This window comes from Oncorhynchus kisutch, linkage group LG22 (genome assembly GCF_002021735.2).
Source record: "Oncorhynchus kisutch isolate 150728-3 linkage group LG22, Okis_V2, whole genome shotgun sequence".
Taxonomy (NCBI): Eukaryota; Metazoa; Chordata; class Actinopteri; order Salmoniformes; family Salmonidae; genus Oncorhynchus; species Oncorhynchus kisutch.
This window is the reverse complement of record NC_034195.2, coordinates 13596529-13616660: the sequence shown is the minus strand read 5'-3', so window position 1 is coordinate 13616660 and position 20132 is coordinate 13596529. Positions and strand designations below refer to the sequence as shown.

The window sequence follows — 20132 nt, the reverse complement described above, 5'->3', positions numbered from 1 at the left end:
TTCATCAGACCAGAGGACATTTCTCCAAAAAGTACAATCTTTGTCCCCATGTGCATTTGCAAACCGTAGTCTGGCTATTTTTTTTAAAAACTGTGGCTTTTTCCTTGCTGAGGGGCATTTCAGGTCATGTCGATATAGGACTTGTTTTACTGTGGACTTTTGTGCCTGTTTCCTCCAGCATCTTCACAAGGTCCTTTGCTGTCGTTCTGGGATTGATTTGCACTTTTCACACCAAAGTACGTTCATCTCTAGGAGACAGAACGAGTCTCTTTCCTGAGCGGTATGACGGCTGTGTGGTCCCATGGTGTTTATACTTGCGTACTATTGTTTGTACAGATGAACGTGGTACCTACAGGTGTTTGGAAATTGCTCCCAAGGACGAACCAGACTTATGGAGGTCTACAATTTTTTTTCTGAGGTCTTGGCTGATTCTTTTGATTTTCCCATGATGTCAAGCAAAGAGGCACTGAGTTTTAAGGTAGGCCATGAAATACATCCACAGGTACACCTCCAATTGACTCAAAAGATGTCAATTAGCCTATCAGAAGCTTCTAAAGCCATGAAATAATTTTCTGGAATTTTCCAAGCTGTTGAAACCACAGTCAACTTAGTGTATGTAAACTACTGACCCACTGGAATTGTGATACAGTGAAATAATCCGTCTGTAAACAATGGTTGGAAAAATTACTTGTCACGCACAAAGTAGATGTCATAACAGAATTTCCAAAACTATAGTTTGTTATTAAGAAACTTGTAGTGTTAGAACAACGAGTTTTAATGACTCCAACCTAAGTGTATGTAAACTTCTGACTTCAACTGTTCTTCTCTCTAGGACAAGGTGAACCATTTCCGTGTTTAACCGCTAGATTTGATGATTTCATGGGTATTATGACTCATACTGTGGTACTCTATCTAACAATGCACTGTAACATTGGTCAGCCAACAGTGTGTTAGATACCACCCACAGACATTAGATTGACACCCACTCATTACAATATTGGAGAAAGAAATACAGAAAGAAAGATATTAAGAAATATATAAATTAATTAAAGTTGGAATAATTAGATAATACATACAATACCAGTCAAATGTTTGGACACACCTGCTCATTCAAGGGTTTTTCTTTATTGTTACTATTTTCTAAATTGTAGAACAGTACTGAATACATTAAAACAATGAAATAGCACATGGAATTATGTAGTAACCAAAAAAGTGTTGAACAAATCAAAATATATTTTAGATATTAGATTCTTCAAAGTAGCTACCCTTTGCCTTGATGAAAGCTTTGCACACACTTGACATTCTCTCAACCAGCTTCACCTGGAATGATTTTCCAACAGTCTTGATGGAGTTCCTACATATACTGAGCACTTGTTGGCTGCTTTTCCTTCACTCTGTGTTCCAACTCATCCCAAACCATCTCAATTGGGTTGAGGTCGGGTGATTGTAGAGGCCTTCTTGTCTGATGCAGCACCCCATCACTCTCCTTCTTCGTCAAATAGCCCTTACACAGCCTGGAGGTGTGTTGGATCATTGTCCTGTTGAAAGACAAATGATAGGTTCACTAAGCGCAATACAGATGGGATGGCGTACCGCTGCAGACTGCTGTCGTAGTTATGCTGGTTAAGTGTGCCTTGAATTCTAAATAAATCAGTGACACCAGCAAAGCAATCACACACCATCACACCTCCTCCTCCATGCTACACGGTGGGAACCACACATGCGGAAATCATCTGTTCACTTACCCTGTGTCTCACAAAGACACAGCAGCTGGAACCAAAAATCTTTAAAATCAGACCAAAGGACATATTTCCACCGGTCTAATGTCCATTGCCCGTGTTTCTTGGCCCAAGCAAGGCTCATCTTATTGGTGTCCTTCTGTAGTGGTTTCTTTGCAGCAATTCGACAATGAAAGCCTGATTCCTGCAGTCTCCTCTGAACAGTTGACGTTGATGTGTCTGTTCCTTGAACTCTGTGAAGCATTTATTTGGGCTGCAATTTCTGAGGCTGGTAACTATAATGAACTTAACCTCTGCAGCCGAAGTAACTCTGGGTCATCCTTACCTGTGGCGGTCCTCATGAGAGCCAGTTTCATCATAGCCCTTGATGTTTTTGAACACTGCACTTGAAGAAACGTTCAAAGTTCTTGAAAGGTTTCGCATTGACTGATCTTCATGTCTTAAAGTAATGATGGACTGTCGTTTTTCTTTGCTTATTTGAGCTGTTCTTGCCATAATATTGGCTTGGTCTTTCACCAAATAGGGCTATCTTCTGCATACCACCCCTACTTGTCACAACACAACTGATTGGCTCAAACGAACCTCGTCAGGATCTGTCGGTCCCCCACAGGACGGTTGAGCTAACATAGGCAAATGTGATTAGCATGAGGTTGTAAGTACAAGAACATTTCCCAGGACATAGACATATCTGATATTGGCAGAAATCTTCAATTATTGTTAACTTAACTGCACTGTCCAATTTCCAGTAGCTATTACAGTGTAAGAAGACCATGCTATTGTTTTAGGTGCGTGCACAGTTAAGAACTTGAAAATGTATTAATAAACCAATTAGGCAACCAATTTGGGCAGTCTTGATACAAAATTGAACAGAATTGCAATAGTTCATTGGATCAGTCTAAAACTTTGCACATACACTGCTGCCATCTAGTGGCAAATCTAAATTACACCTGGGCTGGAATAATACATTGTGGCCTTTCTCTTGCATTTCAAAGATGATGGTACGTTATCTTTTACAATATCTAATGTGTTGTATTCTTCAACATTAATTTCACATTTCCACAAACTTCAAAGTTGTTCCTTTCAAATGGTATGAAGAATATGTAATTCTTTGCTTCAGGTCCTGAGCTACAGGCAGTTAGATTTGGGTATGTCATTTTCAGCGAAAATTGAAAAAAGGGGCGGATCATTAATGAAGAAGGAAAGAAATTCCACAAATAAACTTTTACGGCGGCACACCCGTTAATTGAAATGCATTCCAGATGACTACCTCATGAAGCTGGCTGAGAGAATGCCAAGCTTGTGCAAAGATATAATCAAGTCGAAGGGTGGCTACTTTGAAGAATCAAAAATATATTTTGATTTATGTAACACATTTTTGGTTACTACATGATTCCATGTGTTATTTCATCATTTTGATGCATTCACTATTATTCTACAATGTAGAAAGTAGTAAAAATAAAGAAAAACCCTTGAATGAGTAGGTGCGTCCAAACTTTTGACTGGTACTGTAGATAACGAAATACATACAGATATGTAGAGAACATTGATCAATTTTAGTCAGTATTTTTGTATTTCCATGCTCATGTATTTAATTATGCATGGATGTATTTATTAATCCATCAACTTGTGTGTATTTATTTAAAATAATGTCAGCTTTAGTCCTCCATAAAGGGGGCGTATCATTCAATACAAGCCGTCACGCAACGTAGCAAACGTTGAACTGAACAGGGTTGCGTTCAGGACGATAAAACAGTGCAACTTATAACTCAACGGAAAAGGTACTGTTCTTAACTGACTGGCTTCGTTAAGTAAATAATAAAAATAACAGTATGTTCAAGAACATACAATAAGAACGTTTTGGCGAAACGTGTAGTTCGGCACATCGTTCCACAACGTAGCAAAAATGAAATCGAACTGAACCGGTCACACCCATAATGATGATCGGGCAACAGCCACCAAACCGGAGCTAAGTAACGTTACCTCAAAGATTGTTGAAGAACGGTGCGCACCTTTTTGGGAAACTTGTCGTTTAGCACAAACCGTCACGTAACGAAGCAAACGTTGAAGTGAACTGAACTAACCCATGAACCACCTCTCTCTGCCATTGCAGTCATATCAACATACGGGAAAATGCGATGAGAAGTCGTGCTGGTGTACCGGTATCCGACTTTGAATGCCAAGTGTGAGAAATCGAATTGTGTGATCGGTGGCGTAACAGGTATGGCTCGTTTGTTTACGATGTTTGTAGCTGTTCATTTCAGAAAAATCAACATTTGCAGCACATGTCGTTCTTCTCCCAGTAGCTAGCGGTTACATTTGCTAGCTTATCAAGCTAAGGTTACGCCACATTTATAAAGGGAGTAGCTATATATCTTTAAGGTCCACGGCACTTCAAAGGGTGCTGAAATAGTTTCAACATGTAACGTTAGCTAGTTAACGTTAAACTAGCAAACATTTTAGCTACGCTAACGTAGCTAGCTAACATGGGTAACGCCAGATTTACAGGTAGCTGCCAAAATAAAGGAAACACCAACATAAAGTGTCTTAATAGGGTATTGGGCCACCACAGCTTCAAGGCACCTTGGACTAGATTGTACAAGTATCTGAATCTCCATTGGAGGGATCCGATACATTCCTTAATTGGTGATTTGTTGTTGTTGTGATGGTGGTAGAAAACGCTGTCTCAGCTCTTGTTCCAGAATCTTCACACGTGTTCAGTTGGGTTGAGATCAGGTGACCGAGACGACCATGGCACATGGTTTACGTCGTTCATGCTCATCGAACCAGTCAGTGACCTGTGGACGGGGGCAGAACTATGGTAGCCAAAATATGGCATGCCCAGCATTTTTATACATGACCCCAAGCATGATGGAATGGTTAATTGCTTAATAAACGTAGGATCCACACCTGTGTGGAAACATCTGCTTTCAATATACTTTGTCCCCCTTATTTCCTCAGGCGTTTCCGTTATGTTTGCAGCTAAATGTATACTGAAGATATTAGCTAGATAACTAAATGAGCTACATGGGGATTCAAGTCAAAATAAATGCTAGCTGGCTACAGGGGTTGTGTAATTTATTTTGAGAGAACTAATGTTACTGTCCCCACTACAACAAATACATGTAATTTTGTCCTTGAAACCTTATTTAAGTACTGTAGAATTAAACCCTATGGAACTATTCAGACCCCTTGACTTTTTATCACATTTTGTTACCCTTATTCTAAAACGGATATAAAAAATACATTCCTCATCAATTTACACACAATACCCAATAATGACAAAGTGAAAACAGATTAGTGGACATTTTTGCACATTTATTACAAATTAAAAACATACCTTATTTATATAAGTATTCAGACCCTTTGCTATGGGACTTGAAATTGAGCTCAGGTGCATCCTGTCTCCATTGATCATCCTTGAGATGTCGCTACAACTTGATTGGAGTCCACCTGTGGTAAATTTAAATTGATTAGACAATGTGGAAAGGCACACACCTGTCTATATAAGGTCCAACAGTTGACAGTGCATGTCAGAGCAAAAAAACAAAACAAGCCATGAGGTCAAAGGAATTGTCCATAGAGCTCCGCGACAGGATTGTGTCGAGGCACAGCTCTTGGGAAGTGTACCAAAACAGTCCTCCAGCATTGAAGGTCTCCCAAGAACACAGTGGCCTCCATTGTTCTTAAATTAAAGAAGTTTGGAACCACCAAGTCTCTTCCTAGAGCTGTCCCCCGGGCCTTAGTCAGGGAGGTGACCAAGAACCCGATGGTTACTCTGACAGAGCTATAGAGTTCCTTTGTGGAGATGAGAGAACCTTCCAGAAGGACAACCATATCTGCAGCACTCCGCCAATTAGACCTTTATGGTAGAGTGGCCCGATGGAAGTAAAAGTCACTCCTCAGTAAAAGGCACATGACAGCCCGCTTGGAGTTTGCCAAAAGGCACCTAAAGCCTGTCTGACTATGAGAAACAAGATTCTCTGTTCTGATTAAACTAGGTTTGAACACTTTGGCCTGAATACCAAGCATCACATCTGGAGGAAACCTGGGACCATCCCTATTGTGAAACGTGGTGGCAGCGTCATGCTGTGGGGATGTTTTTCAGAGTTAGGGACTGGGAGACTAGTCAAGATCGAAGGAAAAATGAGTAGAGCAAAGTAGAGAGATCCTTGATGAAAACCTGCTCCAGAGTGATCAGGACCTCAGATTGGGGTATACTTCCCAGTACATCACTGGGGCCAAGCTTCCTGCCTCTGTTTATTATCTATTATTATCTATGCATACTCACTTTACCTCTACCTACATCTACATATTACCTTGACTAACCGGTGCCTCCGCATATTGACTCTATACCGGTACCCCAGGTATATAGCCTCGCTACTGTTATTTTATTGTTGCTCTTTATTATTAGTTATTTTTACTGCAGTTCATTTTAGTAAATTCTTTCTTAACCAACAATGTAGTTCAGAAAAATGTGTTAAGGGCTTGTTTGTTAGCGTTTCACTGTAAGGTCTTCACCTGTTGTATTGTGACAAATACACTTTGAGTTGATTAGTGTTGACTATTCGGCAGCCTGATGGTCTGTGGGTAGAAGCTGCTGGCCGGTTTCAGTTTTTGCCATGATGCTCCTGTACTGCCCGAGTGTGAGTGATTGAAGCAGGGAGAACAGGGCTTGGGTGGCATGGGGTCCCTGATTATCTTCTTGTCCTTCCTGCGACACTTGGTGCTGTAGATGTCCTGTAAGGCAGGCAGTGTTCACCCATTGGGGTGTTTGGCTGCATGCATCTCCCTTTGAAGAGCCTTGCCGTCCGTGGGGGTATAGTTGCCGTACCAGGCTGTGATGCAGCCCGACAGTATGCTCTCGTTGGTTCTGTGGAACGTATACAAAGCTCTCTCGCAAATCTTACCATAACTATATCCTCCTGATTTGCTGACCAAGTAAAATCTCAAACAGGAAGTACCAGTGACATTCTCAAAACAGAAATGGTCCTATGAAGCAGATGCTAAGCTGCATGACTGTTTTGCTATCACAGAATGGAATATGTTCTGGGATTCATCCTATGACATTGAGGAATTTACCACATCAGTCACCGGCTTCATTAATAAGTGCATCGATGACGCAGTGACCGTACGTACATACCCCAACCAGAAGCCATGAATTACAGGCAACATCCTCACTGAGCTAAAGGCTAGAGCTGCCACATTCAAGGAGCGGGACTCTAACCCGGAAGCTTATGACCTCCGATGAACCATCAAACGGGCAAAGCATCAATACAGAACTAAGATCGAGTCCTACTACAACGGCTCTGATGCTCATCGGATGTAGCAGGGCTTGCAAACTTTCAGGATTACAAAGGTAAACCCATCTGAGATCTGCCCAGAGGCGCATGCCTACCAGATGAGGTGAATGCCTTCTTTGCTTGCCTCAAGGCAAGCAACACTGAACCATGTGTGCAGACACCTGCTGTTCCAGACGACTATATGATCCCTCTCTCCGTAGCCTGTATGTGTAAGACCTTTTTTTTTAAATAGGTCAATATTCACAAGACTGATTACCAAGACACATACTTGGAGCATGTGCTGGCAAGTATCTTCAACCTGGCTGGTCATGGCTCACATCAACACCATTATCCCAGAAACCCTAGACCCATTCCAATTTGCGTACCGCCCCAACAGATCCACGGATGATGCAATCTCTATTGCACGCCACACTGCCCTTTCCCACCTGGACAAAAAGAACGCCTATGTGGGAATGCTATTCATTGACTACACCTCAGCGTTCAACACCATAGTGCCCACAGTTGGTAAGGGTAGGTAACAACACATTCTCCACGCTGATCCTTAACACGGGGGCCCCTCAGGGGTGTGTGCTCAGTCCCCTCCTGTACTCCATGTTCATCTTGACTGCATGGCCAGGCACGACTCCAACACCATCTAGTTTGCCGGTGACACAACAGTAGTAGAACTGAACACCGACAATGATGAGACGGCCTATAGGGAGGAGGTCAGAGAGATCGTGTGGTGCCAGGACAACAACCTCTCCCTCAATGGGATGAAGACAAAGGAGATGATTGTGGACTACAGGAAAAGGACAGAGCACGCCCCCATTCTCATCGATTGGCCTACAGTGGAGCAGGTTGAGAGCTTCAAGTTCTTTGGTGTCCACATCACCAACAAACTATCATGGTCCAAACACACCGAGACAGTCGTGAATAGAGCACAACAAAGCCTATTTCCCCCCAGGAGACTGAAAAGATTTGGCAGTAGTCCCTGCTGCTGAAAAACATCCCCACAGCATGATGCTGCCACCACCATGCTTCACCTTAGGGATGGTGCCAGGTTTATTCCAGATGTGAAGCTTTGCATTCAGGCCGATGAGTTCAATCTCGGTATCATCAGATCAGAGAATCTTGTTTCTCACGTTCTGAGATGCGTTAGGTACCTTTTGGCAAACTCCAAGTGGGCTTTCATGTGCCTTTTTATTGTGGAGTGGCTTCCGTCTGGCCACTCTACCATAAAGGCCTGATTGGTGGAGTGCTGCAGAAATGGTTGTCCTTCTGGAAGGTTCTCCCATCTCCATAGAGGGACTCTGGAGCTCTGTCAGAGTGACCGTCGTGTTCTTGGTTACCTCCCTGACCAAGGCCCTTGTTCCCCGATTGCTCAGTTTGGTCGGGCGGCCAGCTCTAAGAAGAGTCTTGGTGGATCCAAACTTCTTCCATTGAAGAATGATGGAGGCTACTGTGTTCTTGGAGACCTTCAGTGCTGCAGACTTTTTTTGATACCCTTCCCCAAATCTGTACCTCGACACAATCCTGTCTCGGGGCTCTATGGATAATTCCTTTGACCTAATGGCTTGGTTTTTGCTCTGACATGCACTCTCAACTGTGGGGCCTTATATAGACAGGTGTGTGCCTTTCCAAATCATGTCCAATCAATTGAATTTACCGCATGTGGACTCCAATCAAGTTGTAGAAACAACTAAAGGGGTGTCAATGGAGGAAAAAAATGTGTCAAATTTAAAACTTGCCCAATTGTCGATTTAAATAAATGTAGCCAATTTGTTAATTACTACATTTTGCTAACATTAGTTAATCCAGAGATGCTTACCTTTGCCTCGATTCATCAGTATTTTATGGGTAAATACAGGTGAATATATTGATAATTGACCTTGTCCTAGACAGTTACATGGTTATCAAAATGGCACGCAAGGGTGAGTGTACACGAAACAGGTGTTTCTAAAATCCCCTAAGGTGAAAAATGAATGGTGTAAAATGATTGGAACCATTTCCCTGTTTGACTGCTAGGTTTTATGGGTATTATGACTTGTATTGTGGTGCTTTTATTCGAGGAGAGGAAAGGAAAGGAGTGGAGGAGAATAGCTTTCTCACGGTGGTGTTTCTGAAATCGATATCTCCCGACCTTTTCACTCAGCCCTCAAGCTTGGCATTTCAGCTGGATTTAACCCTCAATGGCTTTCAACTTTACAAAGATGGACAGGTTTTATTTTTTACAATGGGTTAAATAAATATTCATTAATTTAAATCATGTGAGAATGTTTAGCTGAAATGCCAGTACCTGGTTCACTGCAATACTTGTCTCTATTCGAGCACCTCATCCAGTGCATGTAGACTTGTCCCTTTTAGTGACCATGTCATTTCTCCAGACCATGCCGTTCCCTGTTCTCTCTCTTGGCACCATGTTGTATGCTGTACTAATCTCTTGGTTTCGCTGTTTAGCCAGTTTGTGTTTGACCGGATATATGTGGAGAGAAATGGGTCGTTGTCATCATTTGACACACTTTCACCATTTACAGATTTTGAGCATGGGTGAGGAAGTGTCAGGGAATATTATGAAAGTGATTATGAACGAGTCAAGGTTTTTGGCCAATTCTGTCATGGTTTGTCCACTGTTTTTCCACATTGAGCAATCTGAAGGTAGCCTATTTGTATAATTTTCTGAGTAGTAGGGAGTAGTGTTGTCTCACAATACCAGCATTTGGACATCCATACCAGGTTTAGTGTAGCGACACTTGATACCAAAACAATAACAGGGCAGAAAAAGAAAGCGACGAGACAGACTGGGATGTTGTTTTTAATCAATTATCGCAATTTTTACAAAATAGAAAAACATTCTATATCCACAGCAATGCTTAAACCACATCAGGGAACCACTTTGGGAGGTCTGAGATAAAATCAAAGACATTTAGATTTAAGTGTGGCTGTTTAATTCAAGTACACGCACTGTTTTGGTTAGCAGTGTTTCTGTAGCGTACAGTTGAAGTCGGAGGTTTACATACACTCAGGTTGGAGTTATTAAAACTCATTTTTCAACTACTACAAATTTCGTGTTAACAAACTATAGTCTTGGCAAGTCTGTTAGGACATCTAAATTTTTCCAACAATTGTTTACAGACAGAATATTTCACTTAATTCACTGTATCACAATTCCAGTGGGTCAGAAGTTAACATACAAAGTTGACTGCCTTTAAACAGCTTGGAAAATTCCAGAAAATTATGTCATGGCTTTAGAAGCTTCTGATAGGCTAATTGACACAATTTGAGTCAATTGGAGATGTACTGGTGGATGTATTTCAAGGGCTACCTTCAAACCCAGTGCCTCTTTGCTTGACATCATGGGAAAATCAAAAGAAATCAGCCAAGACCCCAGAAAAAACATTGTAGACCTCCACAAGTATGGTTCATCCTTGGGAGCAATTTCCATATGCCTGAAGGTACCACGTTCATCTGTACAAACAATAGCACGCAAGTATATGGGACCATGCAGCCGTCATACCGCTCAGGAAGGAGACGTGTTCTGTCTGCTAGAGATTAACGTACTCTGGTGCGAAAAGTGCAAATCAATCCCAGATCAACAGCAAAGGACCTTGTGAAGATGCTGGAGGAAACGGGTATAAAAGTAACTATATCCACAGTAAAATGAGTCCTATATTGACATAACCTGAAAGGCCGCTCAGCAAGGAAGAAGCCACTGCTCCAAAACCGCCATAAAAAAGCCAGACTACGGTTTGCAACTGCACATGGGGACAAAGATCATACTTTTTGGAGAAATATCTACTGGTCTGATGAAACAAAAATAGACCTGTTAGGCCATAATGACCATCGTTATGTTTGGAGGAAAAAGGGGGATGCTTGCAAGCTGAAGAACACCATCCCAACCGTGAAGCACGGGGCTGGCAGTATCATGTTGTGGGGGTGCTTTGCTGCAGGAGGGACTGGTGCACTTCACAAATAGATGGCATCATGAGGAAAGAAAATTATGTGGATATATTGAAGCAACATCTCAAGACATCAGTCAGGAAGTTAAAGCTTGGTCGCAAATGGGTCTACCCCATGCATACTTCCAAAGTTGTGGAAAAATGGCTTAAGCACGACAAAGTCAAGGTATTGGAGTGGCTGTCACAAAGCCCTGACCTCAATCCCATAGAAAATTTGTGGTCAGAACTGAAAAAACATGTGCGAGCAAGGAGGCCTACAAACCTGACTCAGTTACACCAGCTCTGTCAGGAGGAATGGGCCAACATTCACTCAATTTATTGTGGGAAGGGAATTGTGAAACTGAGTTTAAATATATCTGACTAAGGTGTATGTAAACTTCTGACTTCAACTGTAGATGTGATGGACTTTTTTTAAAAAGCCAATGGCCACTGGATTGACGCAAACGCTCATGATTCTGCAGGTGCGGTAGGCATAGGCTACTTTGTAGTTAACTTTTTAATTGAGAGTTTTTGGGAAAGCCTTTCCGTTCATCCGAATACGGTTATAATTAGCAGCGCTAAGGGTGGACATACACACACTACACACAGACAGGGTTATTCCCATGCTTTCAGAAAGTTGCAGGGAATCACTGATGCATTCTGTTCATGTCATATGATGGACTATTAATTTGTACAAATTTAAGTTCAATGCATTTAGTTAATTTCCAGACGTGAGACACATTTGATAGACAAACTAAAAGTAACAATTCTAGTACTGAAACATGTTTCATGTTGTAGTATCGAAAAAGTACCGACGTTTCGGTCTAACGTGCAACCTTATGTAGAGAGGGTGTGTGGATATCAGAGGTGTCACACAGAACAGGAACAGCGGAAAGTGCCAGTCAGTGGTGGGTCAGATTACCTAAAGGGGAACTTGTGACACCTGCTTGCACTTTGGAACGTATTAGGGAGACCTCTGGTTTCAGCATGTGACTGGTCCACTGGGAAGGCCTCAATCACCTGACTATAGCCATTATATACAGGTGGAGGATGTGAACATACTTACATGTTATGTCATCGATCTTATATATTCTATTATTATTGATCTGAACTGTAATACCACAAGGTGATCTCTTAAACCATAAATGCAGGCTCAAATCATCAGTATGGGCAAAGGATCACACGCACAGTTGATGTCAATTGTCATGCCCCTCCCTAGAATTGTGGGCATTTGATTGACTTGGTGACTAACCAACTACAGTTTTCTGGAGGATGGGAACTGTTGCTAACCAAGCTTGAGTCTGCCGCCAAGACAAGCTCTCATTTCAAATGCATGGCAGCCTATGGCAAAATTAAATGGTTCAGTCATTAAACATTGGATTTGGGGTACTTCCAAAATGAATCCCTGAAATACAGAACCTGTGAATGTAATTTTTTTTTCATTTGAAGCTTACAGGTAGCCTAGTGGTTAAGCGCATTGGGCCGTACGTATCTGTCTGTACCCTTGAGCAAGGCACTTAACCCGTATTGCTCCTGTAAGTCACTCTGGATAAGAGCATCTGCTAAATGATGGTACCAGTCAAAAGTTGGTTAAGCAGCCAGCAAGTGCTCCGCATATGCGGGATGTCCTTCAAGACTGTTGGTGAAGCTGGTTGAGAGAATGCCAAGAGTGTGCAAAGCTGTCAAGGCTAAAGGTAGCTACTTTGAAGAATCTTAAATAGTGTTCAATCAAAATATATTGTACATTTAAGATTGCATTTCAATTAACAGGTGTGCCTTGTTAAAAGTTCATTTGTGGAATTTTTTTCCTTCTTAATTCATTTGAGCCAATCAGTTGTGTTGTGACAAGGGTAGGGGTGGTATACAGAAAATAGCCCTATTTGGTAAATTACCAAGTCCATATTATGGCAAGAACACCTCAAATAAGTAAAGAGAAATGACAGTCTATCACTACTTGAAGGTCCGGAACATTTCAAGAACTTTGAAAGTTTCTTCAAGTGCAGCCGCAAAAACCATCAAGCACTAGGATGAAACTTGCTCTCATGAGGACAGTCACAGGAAAGGAAGACCCAGAGTTACCTCTGTTGCAGAGGGTAAGTTCATTAGAGTTACCAGTCTCAGAAATTGCAGCCCAAATAAATGTTTCACAGAGTTCAAGTAACAGACACAACATCAACTGTTCAGAGGAGACTGCGTGAATCAGGCCTTCATTGTCAAATTGCTGCAAAGAAACCACTACTAAAGGACACCAATACGATTTAGAGACTTGCTTGGGCCAAGAAACACGAGCAATGGATGTTAGATCTGTGGAAATCTGTCCTTTGGTCTGGAGTCCAAATTGGAGATGTCTTTGTGAGATGCGGTGTGGGTGAACGGATGATCTCCGCATGTGTATTTCCCACTGTGAAGCATGGAGGAGGAGGTTTGATGGCGTGGGGGTGTTTTGCTGGTGACACTGTCTGTGTTTCATTTAGAATTCAATGCACACTTAACCAGCAAGGCTACCACAGAATTCTGCAGCGATACACCATCCCATCTGGTTTGCGTTTAGTGGGACTATCATTTGTTTTTCAACAGGACATTGACCTCCAAGCTGTTTATGGGCTATTTGACCAAGGTCGAGAGTGATGGAGTGCTGCATCAGATGACCTGGTCTCCACAATCACCCGACTTCAACCCATTTGCGATGGTTTGGGATGAGTTGGACCACAGAGTGGAGGAAAAGCCCCCAACAAGTGCTCAGCATATGTGTGAACTCCTTCAAGACTGTTGGAAAAGTATTCCAGGTGAAGGTGGTTGAGAGAGTGCCTAGTGTGCAATGCTGTCATCAAGGCAAAGGGTGGCTACTTTGAACAATCTAAAATCTGTTTTGATTTGTGTAACACCGTTTTGGTTACTACATGATTCCATGTGTTATTTCATAGTTTTGATGTCTTCACTATTATTCTACAATGTAGAAAATAGTAAAAATAAAGAAAAACCCTTGAATGAGTATTTATTCTAAATCTTTTTACTGATGGTGTATTTTGGAGTAGGATGTCCTATAAAAAAAAAATGTATTCACCAAAAGTAACCTGAGTAGTTCTACCGAAAAAATCCTATTGGAAACAATGCATTCCATACAACTAAAATAAAATAGGCTATTTACAAGTTTACCACGCTAATTCTACTCTGTCAATTTACCTACATTTTGTGAATGTAAAACATGTGTAGGCCTACTGTTACAAATGTATTTCAATTTATCTAGGCCTAATACATTTATTACAGCTGGTCTTAATAAAGTGGGGTAATTTCTTAATAAACTATGCTCAGCTTGTTTGTTGCACTTGGCTAATCAGTTATTAGTGTGATTCACTTTTAACCCAGTCTGTGGCTATTGTGGGGAAAGTTTTTTTCTCTTGGTTTTAATTGCTCAGTAGTTTAGTAAACATTTCAAATGCCTTTTTCAGACACCTTGTTGTAGCCTACGCAAAGGAGAAGTATCATTGAATTTGAAGCCCATTTCCTATTCTTGATGTGTATTTGTGTCTCAACTCCAGCTCAGCGCTGGTAGATGCTGTGGCCTACTTTTTCCCTGGGCAGAATAGAGCTGCACTGCATCACAGCTGCGTACTTGGGCTTCAGTTAAAGCAGTGTTTGGAATTGCATTAAAACTTGTACGCTTTTAGTTGAGTTAGAGCTCCTTGCTCCATCTTTTTCTCTACTTTGTTTTCTCCACACTTAAGCTGTGCTTTTTCCTGATGAATCAGGAATCCTTGATTTTATGACCTTAGGGAAATCTGTATCCCTTGTATGCCTATAGCACAAGTAAGCCGGCCTGATTGGGAAGCCTCCCTCTATGTTTTCAAAGGATTTTGCAAACCTGGCTGTGACATTATGCAGCAAACTGTGATTTTGTGATTGGGTTTATGTTAAGGGGGTCAAAGACAAATGCGAAGGAGGTCTTGCCAAAACGACTCAGGAACCGCATTGGAACTCTCAATAAAGTTGAGGGCTGAAGTATAGGAGATGAGCGAGCCGCAACCGCTAATGTATGGGTTAGAAGAGGGGTCTGGGTATTAGTGCCTGTCACGTGCTCTCTTCATTCATCTCCCATATAGAGAGCTAAGATAGTCATAGACTGGTGGCCACAAAGCCAATGAGTGCATGTTCAGGACTTGCCTTAAGCGCTCACTGGAGCAGTCTGTGTGGTTACCTAGCAGCGATCTCTTCATAACTTCTGCATGTGAGGTGAGAGGAGGTATATTAGGAACTCAGTCAAACAGTGTGTTTGCTCGCTCACATATGTTCCCTTTCCTTACTTAAATAAAGGGCAGAGGCTGCGGATACCAAGGTAACCGTTCCCCCCCCCATCCCTTTTCCTCAGAGCTGAATATCCAAATCACTTTGTGCATGTGTATATCTCTTAACGTACAAATGTTTGGTCACCCTCCCTTCAAATTACTTGCTGTCAATTGTGAAACGTCCATGCAGCATCTGCATGCCAGCCATTTGATCTCAATCAGTTTCATGGGAATATGCATTTAGATGTTCTTAAATTATACAGCATTTTGAATTATGTACAGAAAGCGAAATCGAGCAGATTGTTTTAGTTTAAATCAAAGCACATATTTTGCCTAGTGGCCCGCGCTGTTGAGTTTTGGCAACATGTGAGAGAAATTATCCAATTCCGAGGTGCATATTGAAGATATTGGAAGAACTGTCCACATTTACTTTGTCAGCCAACAAGATGAGTAGGCCTAACGAACAGCAAAAGCACTAGCCTATGTCAATCTACTATCCCCCATAGTACAAAAGTTGACCTACTCTGTGCAAAAATTAAATATTCCCGAGCATAGTCTAGGAATACAACAATTTACAACTTTTTTACACTATGAGGCTGACGCAACAGATCAGAACGTTTAGCTTCAAATGTGTACAAAGTATTAGGCCATCTTCACATTATAAGCGCAACAATGAGCACATGGCAGTAGGCTATAAGTGCAATCTTTCCATTAGCGGGAAAACACTTATCAAAAGTGATCGCAAATGTGATTATCCATGTCATGCTTTTATTATAAAGGTGCATTTTTATGGTGAAGGATCTTCCCCAAACTTGAAACTCACGCGCTGCTTATGTATGCCAGTTAGGCTTTACACCCCTTGTAAAGCAGATTAATGTGCTTCATTTTAAGAAGTTATTTGGCCACTTTAGTGAGGTGTGCGACTGATTTGAAAAAGGCATTGTTTCTTGCCTTATGCTGGGCATCATTCACAAGTGATAATTTATCATTTACAAGTGATGGGGCTAATATTGTCACCCATCAGACTATTCTTGAGTTAATATTGTCTTCACATATACTAAATAATATGTGTGAAATTTGTTTTGATTTAGAATGGACCATTTATCATGCACCTGTCTAGAAACGGGCTGGGGGGAAAAAATACATGTAATCTCTGCACTTAAATAGTTTACAAGCCCTGCCACATTTGATGAGCATCCAAGCAGGCGTAGTGGGATTCAAACCTCGTCCTGTATTGACACTTTGCCTGTTTGATGGCTTGTCGGAGGTCACAGTGGGATTGCTATTTGTGTGTGTATATATTTTTTTTTTTTGCCCTTTCTCTCCCCAATTTCATGGTATCCAATTGGTAGTTAGTTTTGTCTCATCGCTGCAACTCCCGTACGGACTCAGGAGTGGCGAAGGTCGAGGGGCATGACGTGTCGGAGGAAACACCGTACACCTGGCGACAGTGTCAGCGTGCACTGCTCCTGGTCCGCCACAGGAGTCGCTAGTTCGCGATGGGGCAAGGACATCCCTGCCGGCCAAACCCTCCCCTAACCCAGATGACGTTGGGCCAATTGTACGCCGCCCCATGGGTCTCCCGGTCGCGGCCGGCTGCAACCGAGCCCGGACTCAAATCCATAATCTTTAGTGGCACAGCTAGCACTGCGATGCAATCCCACAGTGGGATTCCTTACAAGCGTCTGGGTTAGTGTCCCACACCTTGAAAGGGGCAGCTCTAGCCTTCAGCTCAGTGTGGATGATACCTGTAATCCATGTTTTTCTCTCTACTTTTCTCTCTGATCCTATCAAGGATCTCTGTACTTTGTGCTGCTCATCTTTCCCTCGATCCTGACTGGTCTCCCAGTCCCTGCCACAAAAACATCCCCACAGCATGATGCTGCCACTACCATGCTTCACCGTAGGGATGGTGCCATGTTTCCTCCAGATGTGATGTTTGGCGTTCAGGCCAAAGAGTTCAATCTTGGTTTCATCAGACCAGAGAACCTTGTTTTTCATGGTCTGAGAGTCTTTAGGTGCCTTTTGGCAAACTCCAAGCTGACTGTCATGTGCCTTTTACTGAGGAGTGGCTTCCCTCTGGCCACTCTACCATAAAGGCCTGATTGGTGAAGTGCTTCAGGCCCTCTCAAAATTAGTTTAATTAAAATAACTTGTCCTTCATCAGTGAAATACCACAAGGTCAGTGTTTGTTTATAATCCTTTTCAAAATTATAGGCCTTTTCAAAACTACTGATTTAAAGGTCAACTCCCTTTTTAGAACCAACTTCACTGGTTTTTAAAAATGACCTATGTGGCATCAATAAGAGACCGAAAAATATAATCTAGTGTCACTCTGACTACAGTGTGAATCTGATAACGTTGTTCATAAAGTCACTATTGTACAAAACTGAGTTTTGTACAAGAGTTTGTCATGACTTACTGGTAGGTTGGGTATGGATTACAGTCATGCCCACTTGCCCAGTGCTAACACTTGAGAAGCAGCTGGGCTGATAGAGCACAATCAGCTGTATGCTGTATCCAATCACAGCAGCCAGAACCTCCAGACAGTGGATAGACCTGCCCATTACGCAGCGTCGGAATTGTTTTAATAAGAGAATACAAAAATAAATGAACACTCTGCAAACTACAGACAATGCCCCATAATGACAAAGAAAAATAGGTTTCAATTGTTTAAAAATGTATTAAAAATTAAATGAATACCTTATTTACATAAATATTCAGGGACTCTGCTATGCTACTCGAAATTGAGCTCAGGTGAATCCAGTTTCCATTGATCATCCTTGAGATGTTTCTACAACTTGGAGTCCACCTGTGGTAAATTCAATTGATTGGACATGATTTGGAAAGGCACATACCTGTCTATATAAGGTCCCACAGTTGACAGTACATGTCAGAGCAAAAAACGAGCTGTGAGGTCAAAGGAATTATCCGTAGAGCTCCGAGACACAGACCTCTGTGTTGAGGTGCAGATCTGGGGAAGGGTACCAAAAACATGTCTGCAACATTTAAGGTCCACAAGAACACAGTGGCCTACATCATTCTTAAATGGATTAAGTTTGGAACCCCCTAGAGCTGGCCGCTTGGCTGAACTGAGCAATCGGTGGAGAAGGGCCTTGGTAAGGGAGGTGACCAAAAACCCGATGGTCACTCTGACAGAGCGCCAGAGTTCCTCTGTGGAGATGGGAGAACCTTCCATAAGGACAACTGTCTCTGCAGCACTCCACCAATTAGGCCTTTATGGTGGAGTGGCCAGACGGAAGCCACTCCTCAGTAAAAGGCACATTACATCCCTTTTGGGTTTGCCAAAAGGCATCTAAAGGACTCTCAGACCATCTCTGGTCTGATTAAACCAAGACTGAACTATTTGCCCTGAATGCCAAGTGTCACATCTGGAGGAAATATGGCACTATCGCTAAGGTGAAGCATGGTGGTGGCAGCATCATGCTGTGTGGATGTTTTTCAGGGCAGGGACTGGGAGACCTGTCAGGATCAAGTCAAAAATGTATAGAGATCCTTGATGAAAACCTGCTCCAGAACACTCAGGACCTCAGACTGGGGTCCATTCACTTTCCAACAGGACAAAGACCCTAAGCACACAGCCAAGACAACGCAGTAATGACTTCGGGTCAAGTCTCTGAATGTACTTGAGTGGCCCAGCCACAGTTACGGTTCCCATCCAACCTGATGGAGCTTGAGAGGATCTGCAGAGAAGAATGGGAGAAACTCCCCAAATACAGGTGTGCCAAACCTGTAGCGTCAAACCGAAGAATACTCTAGGCTGTAATCGCTACCAATGGTGCTTCAACAAAGTACTGAGTAACGGGTCTGAATACTTATGTAAATGTGATATTTTTTAAATTAGCTTAAATTTCCCAAAAAACTGTTTTTGCTTCGTCATTATGGGGTATTGTGTGTAGATTGATGAAAGACAGATTACAGCCTTATTCAAAAAAAGATTAATGTAAAAATGTGGAAAAATTTAAGGGGTCTGAATACTTTCTGAATGCACTTTAACCACCAACGCTTGATAAATATTGCATAAACAATTGTAAAGCATGAAATGCATGAAGAAATAATAGTTATTTGTTTAGTCAAGGATATTTTAGTATGATTTTTAGTGATGCACAATATATCGGTGAACATATCGGAATCTGCCGAAATTAGCTAAAAATGTTATTTTTGTTATTTTAACACTGATGTCAAAGCTTACGTACATACCTATATAACGTAAGTGCATGACGTAATGACGCTACGTATAATTTTGCGCTACACGTGCAACACAGCATTCCTAACCTAGCCCACAATGTCTGCTGTGTGGATCGAGCAGTCAACAAGTCGAGCAGTCATTTGAAAGAGGAAGAATATTTTGGCGAGACAACTCAAAGGTGAAATCCATTAACGCCAAGATAATGAAATTCATTGCCCTTGACGTTGGCTTTCGTCAACAGTACATATGTTGCCCTATCGGAGTTACACAGTAATAGCGTCACCGCTATTAGCTTCATGACATACTATGGAACGCCGTTTGGGTCTTTGCGTGTTAAAAAAGATATGCGTCAAATAACGCTATTTGACACGTCAAATAACACAGTTCTATTATAGAATGTGTGTTCTGAATTTGCACGTGCAAGCCAAGCTCCACCATTACTATCAGTAGCACTGTCAAAGCTGTAGAAAAAAGTCTGCAAACACCGACCACGAACAATATGTTTACAATACTGCATTGCTAATAAAGCATTATTTGTTCAACCGCAACTTCTGGGGTAGCTAGCTTGCTTTAGCTTGGTACCTAGCTAGCACCAATATAACCAGCCTGAAAACAATGACCAATAGAAACTGCAGTCATTTTCAATATTGGGAATCCTTGTGAGTAAGTATTAGCTAGGGTAGCCA

The 20132-nt window shown here is 41.9% G+C and overlaps 1 protein-coding gene across 3 annotated transcripts in view; it reads left to right on the top strand.

Moving 5' to 3' along the window:
- Window positions 1-3500: 3500 nt before the first annotated feature.
- The window catches only part of osbpl5 (oxysterol binding protein-like 5), a 121205-nt gene continuing 104573 nt past the window's right edge, over window positions 3501-20132 (top strand). The window contains exons 1-2 of one of the 3 annotated variants that reach the window (XM_031801272.1): window positions 3501-3517; window positions 3850-3957. The gene's annotated coding sequence lies outside the window, so the exon portion shown is untranslated. Of the gene's footprint in view, window positions 3518-3538; window positions 3958-20132 lie in introns of those variants that run through there. The other 2 variants (XM_031801271.1, XM_031801270.1) reach the window with 2 other exon arrangements.